The sequence below is a fragment of the Lactuca sativa genome, chromosome 4, assembly GCF_002870075.4.
Source record: "Lactuca sativa cultivar Salinas chromosome 4, Lsat_Salinas_v11, whole genome shotgun sequence".
In the NCBI taxonomy this organism is placed as follows: domain Eukaryota; kingdom Viridiplantae; phylum Streptophyta; class Magnoliopsida; order Asterales; family Asteraceae; genus Lactuca; species Lactuca sativa.
The window spans coordinates 317,080,066-317,086,780 of record NC_056626.2 but is presented as its reverse complement, the minus strand read 5'-3'; the positions used below and the strand labels follow the sequence as shown (position 1 = coordinate 317,086,780).

Here is a 6,715-nt window from a genome sequence, read left to right as displayed (position 1 = left end):
AGGCCATGCATGGAGAGAAAGGTGGAGACTTTACGCGTTCATTTGGTCTCTAAAGTCCAGATCTCTGTTTGTGCATCCTATCTTGAAGTATTAATGGCTTGTGAACCAAGATGTAGGTCCTTAAAAGTTAGGTTTTGAGCTATATACCTTAAGGAAGAGTATTAATGGGTAAAGGTGGAAACTTTACCCTTAAAAGGACATTTTCAGTATGTAGTGGAAGTATGGAGCTTAGATATGAGGGATAAGGACTTAATCCCTTAAGATGGTTTATCAGATTGAAGAACTCGTCGAGTCTATATAGGAACTCGACGAGTTGGGTTGAAATGTCCCGATTCTGTAAAGGGAAAACTCAACAAGTTCAAGGATGACTCGCCGAGTAGAATGGGAAAGTCTTGATACTATGGATATGAGGAAATCGACGAGTTAGATCATGGTTTCTGAGTTTTATGAGTTATGAAACTCGATGAGTTGATGGGTCAACTCGGCGAGTTGAGTTAACTCGATACGTTAAATTTGACCAAGAGGTTGACTTTGACCATGGTTGACCCATGTAGGACTATGGAGTAAAAAATAGGTTCTGAAGAGTAGTTCCATGTAAGGGTTAGGCCTAGTTGGAAATTAGGCCATATATTAGGATTTTATGGATTTAATGGTTTTGAACTATATTAGTTTTGGACTTGGGTCTTAGTTATGGGTTTTGTTGGGCCAGGGGTAAAATGGTCATTTTAGCCCAAGATTTGGATTATGGATCATGGTTTGAGACCCAATTGCTAATTGGGTGATATTATGGTATTGAAAACTCGAGGAGTTGCAAGTGTGGCAGCTAAGGATTTCCTGCAATGGACTTCAGCAGTGTAAGGTGAGTTACCTTCCAGTAGAAGTGGGTCGAAGGCACCAATGCCAGCCTACTAGTAGTTGATTATAGTTGAGATGATTGTCTTTGTGATAACTATCTTCTATGCCGCTATTTATTATGCTTTATGTGCTAGTATACTATGATTTTATGTGATAGTGGCAGGAGGGGTAGGATAGTCCCCAATTACCGGTTGAAAGAGGCCGAAGGGGTAGGCCAGCACCCAGATATGCTAGGTGGTTACCAGTTGAAAGAGACCAAAGGGGCAGGCCAACACCCAAATATGCTAGGTAGTAGGAGAATTATGTGTATATGTTAGGATATTATGTGGTAGTGGTAGGGGTGAAATACTCCCCGAATACCGGTTGAAAGAGACTGAATGGGTTGGCCAGCACCCATATATGCTAGGCAGTTACCGTTGAAAGAGACCGAAAGGGTAGGCCAGCACCCAGTTATATTAGGCGGTTACCGGTTGAGAGAGAACGAAGGGGTAGGCCAGCACCTAGATATGCTAGGCGGTATGTTATTGTATGGTATGTGGTATGATGGGGGAACTCACTAAGCTTTGTGCTTACAGTTTACAATTTTGGTTTCAGGTACTTCTCTTCAAAAGGAAAGGAGTTGGCAAGATCCCAACGTATCACACTATATTTCCGCACATGAGATATTTGGGATTATAATCTAATATTGTTTCATTTTGACATGTTTTGATTATTAACATACTGGTTTTGATATGGTAAGACACTATGGATGTTTTTATACTTTAGGTTTTATAATAACTTAATTTAAAATGAAACTTTTGGTCCTTGAATTTTAGGATGTTACAGACCACAACTTCCCTCTATGCGAGCGCAACTTTGCTAAAATGTCTCAAAACAGCAACGTACTTCATTTAATCGGTCCGAGACACAGTTTCTCAATACATGCAATCGCAACCTTGATATATGAGATCGCATGCAAGCCATTTTTACTGTTGGACGTATAAATAGATCCACATAACTTTCCAGTAACCATAATTGGCGATTCTCGACGACTGAGAGGCGATTTTCAACTTCCAAAACGCAGATCTTAAGGACTCGATTTGATTTCTTTTCATCGTTTAGTAAAATTTATCGTTTAGATTCCGTTTCTACTACGCGTGATTCGTTTTCTTTTCATGTCAGGCTAAAAACCTTAGATTTCAGTTTTGCAAGACACAACCTTTTCATGTGATTAATCATCAGATCTATGGATCTATAGGATTTCCTTCACTCAAACACTCCCCAAGTTTGCAAAATCTTCTTAGAATCATTTTTTGGTTCATATTCTGGGGGTTTCTTGAGTAGGATGAAGAGAAAAGAAATTTTTTATAAGTTTTTCTTCAGATCTGTTGATCTAATTTGTTTTTAGTTCAGATCTCTAGATTTGAAAGTTTTTGTTTACTTAATCATCTCTCAAGTTTCAAAACACCAACTTAGACCCATTTTAATCATATTTTCGGGGAAAGAAGAAGTTCTCAGGAGCTCTTCTTCGTCTTTGTTCATATCTCGGTGTTTTATCCAAGCAACTTGAGAGTTGAAGAGCTTTTTTTTTGTAATTATCTACTTTACTTTCAGTTTATGTTATCAAGAAACCACCATCAGTTTGCAAAATCTTATGTACAACTTCATATGAGTTGTTTTGGTGCTTTCTTTAGAAGTTTAGAGGAGAAAAACGAAAATTTCTTCCAGATCTGTTGTTTGCTCACATCTTGATAGCTTGATGAGCAAGCTGAAGAAGAAAAGAAAGTTTATGAAAAAAAAAACCTTTCAGATTCGTTTTGTTTATGTTTTGGTGTCTTTCCAGAAATTTGAGTAGAAAAGAAATTTTTATGAGTTTTATCCCACTTTAGTCCATATTATTATAAGAAAATCGTTTTTAGTAAAGATTTTCTGTGAGCATCTTCACTCCCACTGCAACAACTATTTGTACGCACAGCCATATGGCTTGTGCATTTTATAGAACCTTCAAAAAAAAAAAAGAAGATGGGGTGGAGAGGAGTTCTATAAGAAGAACTGAATATGTAAAAGAAAAAAAATTCTTATGAGCTTTTCATCATCTTTCAGATGTCGTATTATCAAAAAGTTAATTTTAGTAATCAATCTAAATATACAATTTTTTTAAGTAGTGTTGTAACTAGTGAAAGTTATTTTTACTTTATAGTTTTACCATCTTCATTAATGGTTATAATATAAAATAAAATAAAAAAAGTGTGTATACAGAAAAAATCACATTTACAGCTCACGCAAATCACTCAAATACATCAAAAAGGGTATATGTCGTGCCTATCTAACAAAAAAAGAGGTAAAGGTGCACCGTGCATCAGACTAATGACAAGACAAGAGACAGAGCTGTCTATAGAAGTCAGAAAAAAAGACCCCCATCTAGTCCAATTCCTTATGTACAGAAAAAAATAAAATAGTCGGGACCCACCGGGTCAGCACATTTTCCCAAGCAGCAAAGACTTCCCGAAACCCGAGCTTCTTCTGGAACTAGACCACCGTCAATCGATGAACTCAGGTCGTCTCCAACAACCTGCTATTCCATCACCATCTGTTGATCTCCTCCTGCGTTTCCTATCCAGCAGATCACAAACCCATCAACCAAAGCCAGCTGTGTTGATTAATCGCTGCCTGCAATCATCATCTCCACCTACCGGTAGCTTCTAATCCCGTTGAGGTGCCCCCGACGACAGTCTTCATCCCTATCACCTCAAGCTGGCAAAAAAAAAGGGAAGAGGGATAGTATATACAGTATTCAGAGAAAAGGAAAAATACACCACATATATCCACATGGGACTCAACTGGACCATCTATTTCCTCAAGAAAATCAGCTACCACTGCCATCTCTTCTGGCCGGACTAGCTCTCATCGGAAGCGATACCTGACGCCATCATCGGTCACGCCCAGCCAACCGAAAGAATCCCTGACGTTAGCCTTCATCTCCAACTCCGACATCCATCTGTGAACCTCCGATGCTGCCAAAGAACCCTCGAAACAGCGCCATCATCACCAACTGAAATTAGATCCAAATGACCAATAGTCGCTTCCGATTCCGACGACTAGAACCAACACCGCCCACCGAAGACGGATTCCTTCGGATCTCACCAAACCATTGCTAGTCGCTTGTATCGCCGCCATCACCGCCGCGTCATCGCCTGTCGACCTAGCTAATCAGCGCCGCCAGCAACGGAAACCAAAGCACCTCCAGTCGACCTCATCCCGCTCCGACAACGGCTCTTTCCATCACCGCCAGTAGTTGTCGATGGCCTCCGTGCTCTCAATTGCCGCCAATAACCACTCACAGGATCTACACAGTGCCGGTCGTCTCCAATAAATCGCCAACACCTACGACGATTAGAACACAGTCGCATCTCTGGTCATCACAAAGGACCGCTGAACTGCACCCATAAACGTGTTGGTGAAGAACCTATAGATTTGTTAAGAAGTTGGGCCCCCACACATGGTACTTTTGTACCTACGTGACTTTCACAGATAAAAGAAAAAAAGGGAAATTAACATTGGGCCTGCAGCTCACATATGGACTCAGAACAAATCTACATTGGACTCCTCTTCTAAACTTTCACATAGGATACAATATTTCAGTTTTGGGCTGCTCTCGTGACAAAGTAAATGGCAACATAATACTTTCGCCTCACTTAAGCTTTTTAATGGGCCACCTCAACAATTAAGTGGGCCATCTTCAAAAGAAAAAGATCAGCCAATTATGCTCTCGTGTCGTAAGCCTCACTCAACAGAACATATTTTCAGAATAGGCCTTGAGACTCAAACTCACCCGACATCTTAAAAAAAAAGGAGGGAGAAGAGTAGTGCATCACTACTACTCGTGAAGCGTTTTTGGAATAACCCTCAGCAACCGGTCACCCGACTATTGGCAGCCGTGTCTCGCTACTCAGCCATCATCAGTCGTGTTGGCCAACATTTCGCAGTCGTGCTGCCTAGTTCTCGGCAGCCGCGCCACCCAGTTTTCGTTAGTACCGGGGTCGCCTAGCTCTTTCCAGCAGCTATGTATCTCGCCTTCAGCGACTATACATCCGTCTTCGCCTCCTCTAAGAAAGGGGGCGGGGGAGTAGGGTTGGTCCGACACTATGTAGAAGTGATTTTTATTCTCAAGGGGAAGAGTTAAAGTACATGTAGAAATGACACTATGCATGATGGTGCATCCCCGAGGTAACGTTGGTATTCCGGATCGAAAGAGCACCCCCGTGGTTCAACCCTTGGTAGTCTCGTTGCCCAACTTTCAGTGGTCGCGTTGCCCACCTATCACTAGCAGCTCGCTCCCCGGACCTTAGCGGCCATGCTGACCAGTTCTGCGGGGGTCTCGCTACGCACCACTTGACGGTAGCTACACTATCAAGCTCTAAGTAGCACCGTCACATAGCTCTCTGCAAACAGCCAAGACAGCGAGGCATCATTTATTAGTACGACTAGCGATGCAGCAAAGCATCAGGTACATTCCGCTTTAACTCAGACTGGTCACACGAGCTAGACACATAGATTGTAGGGTGCTATGCCCAATCAGGCGAGGTTCAGTACCCTCGCCTCGAGTCGCCTGGCTTCTCAGCCTGACTCCATTATAGCGGCAAGCTCCGCATGCGAGGTTCAGTACCCTCGCCTCGAGTCGCTTGGCTTCTTAGCCCGACTCCACTATAGCGGCATGCTCCGCATGCGAGGTTCAATACCCTCGCCTCGAGTCGCCTGGCTTCTCAGCCCGACTCCACTATATCGCCTCAAGTCGCCTGGCTTCTCAGTCCGACTCCACTATAGCGGTACGCTCCGCATGCGAGGTTCAATACCCTCGCCTCGAGTCGCCTGGCTTCTCAGCCCGACTCTACTATAGCGGCAAGCTCCGCATGCGAGGTTCAGTACCCTCGCCTTGAGTCGCCTGGCTTCTCAGCCCAACTCCATTATAGCGGCACGCTCCGCATGCGAGGTTTAGTATCCTCGCCTCGATTCGCCTGGCTTCTCAGCCCGACTCCATTATAGCGGCACGCTCCTCATGCGAGGTTCAGTACCCCTGCTTCGAGTCGCCTGGCTTCTCAACCCGACTCCATTATAGCGGCAAGCTCCGCATGCGAGGTTCAGTACCCTCGCCTCAAGTCGTCTGGCTTCCCAGCCCGACTCCATTATAGAGGCAAGCTCCGTATGCGAGGTTTAGTACCCTTGCCTTGAGTCGCCTGGCTTCTCAGCCCGACTCTATTATAGCAACACGCCCCGACCATTCCACACGATGCTCTTCCGTGTGATTTATCTACGATCGTCAGCAGCCAAGCCCGATCCATTCCACGCGAGGCTTTCCCGCACGACACCTCCATGATCATTGGCTGCTAAGCCCAAGCTATTCTCCTAAGTCACGCATCACAAGCTTCTCCCACACCATGATCTTGGTGCTTCCTCTCTCACAGCTGTCATGATTCTCCTGCGCTCGGACGATCGATAAAGTGTTAACCACATTACAACCTGCTATAGTGAGGATAATCTCCAGCAAGAAGGTCATCCCAACAGCGACCCTACTACCTACGACCCTACGGCACCTCTGTCTCCTGGCTCTCGGAAACAGTCCCGCTGTGTAACCTCACCTGTAGCCTCATCGCATACCCCACAACATCTCTGTTTCCTGGCTTTCGGAAATGGTCTCACTGTGTAACCCTACCTGTAGCCTCGTCGCGTACCCCACATCACCTCTGCTGCCTGGCTCTCGGCAACAATCGCACTGCATGTTTCCTACCTATAGCCTCACTACCTGTTCCTCAAGAATTCTGTTGTCTGGCTATCGACAATAGTCGCCCAGCTCTAGGAATCTATTCCTCGCCTCCTCTAAGAA

The 6,715-nt window shown here is 44.4% G+C and overlaps 1 long non-coding RNA gene across 1 annotated transcript; it reads right to left on the bottom strand.

Moving 5' to 3' along the window:
* Positions 1-3,068: 3,068 nt before the first annotated feature.
* LOC111894865 (uncharacterized) lies at positions 3,069-4,468 on the bottom strand. The gene is made up of 2 exons (XR_002851337.2): positions 3,676-4,468; positions 3,069-3,588 (listed from the first exon to the last, which is right to left on the bottom strand). It is a non-coding gene; the product is annotated as an uncharacterized LOC111894865 (long non-coding RNA).
* Positions 4,469-6,715: the final 2,247 nt, after the last annotated feature.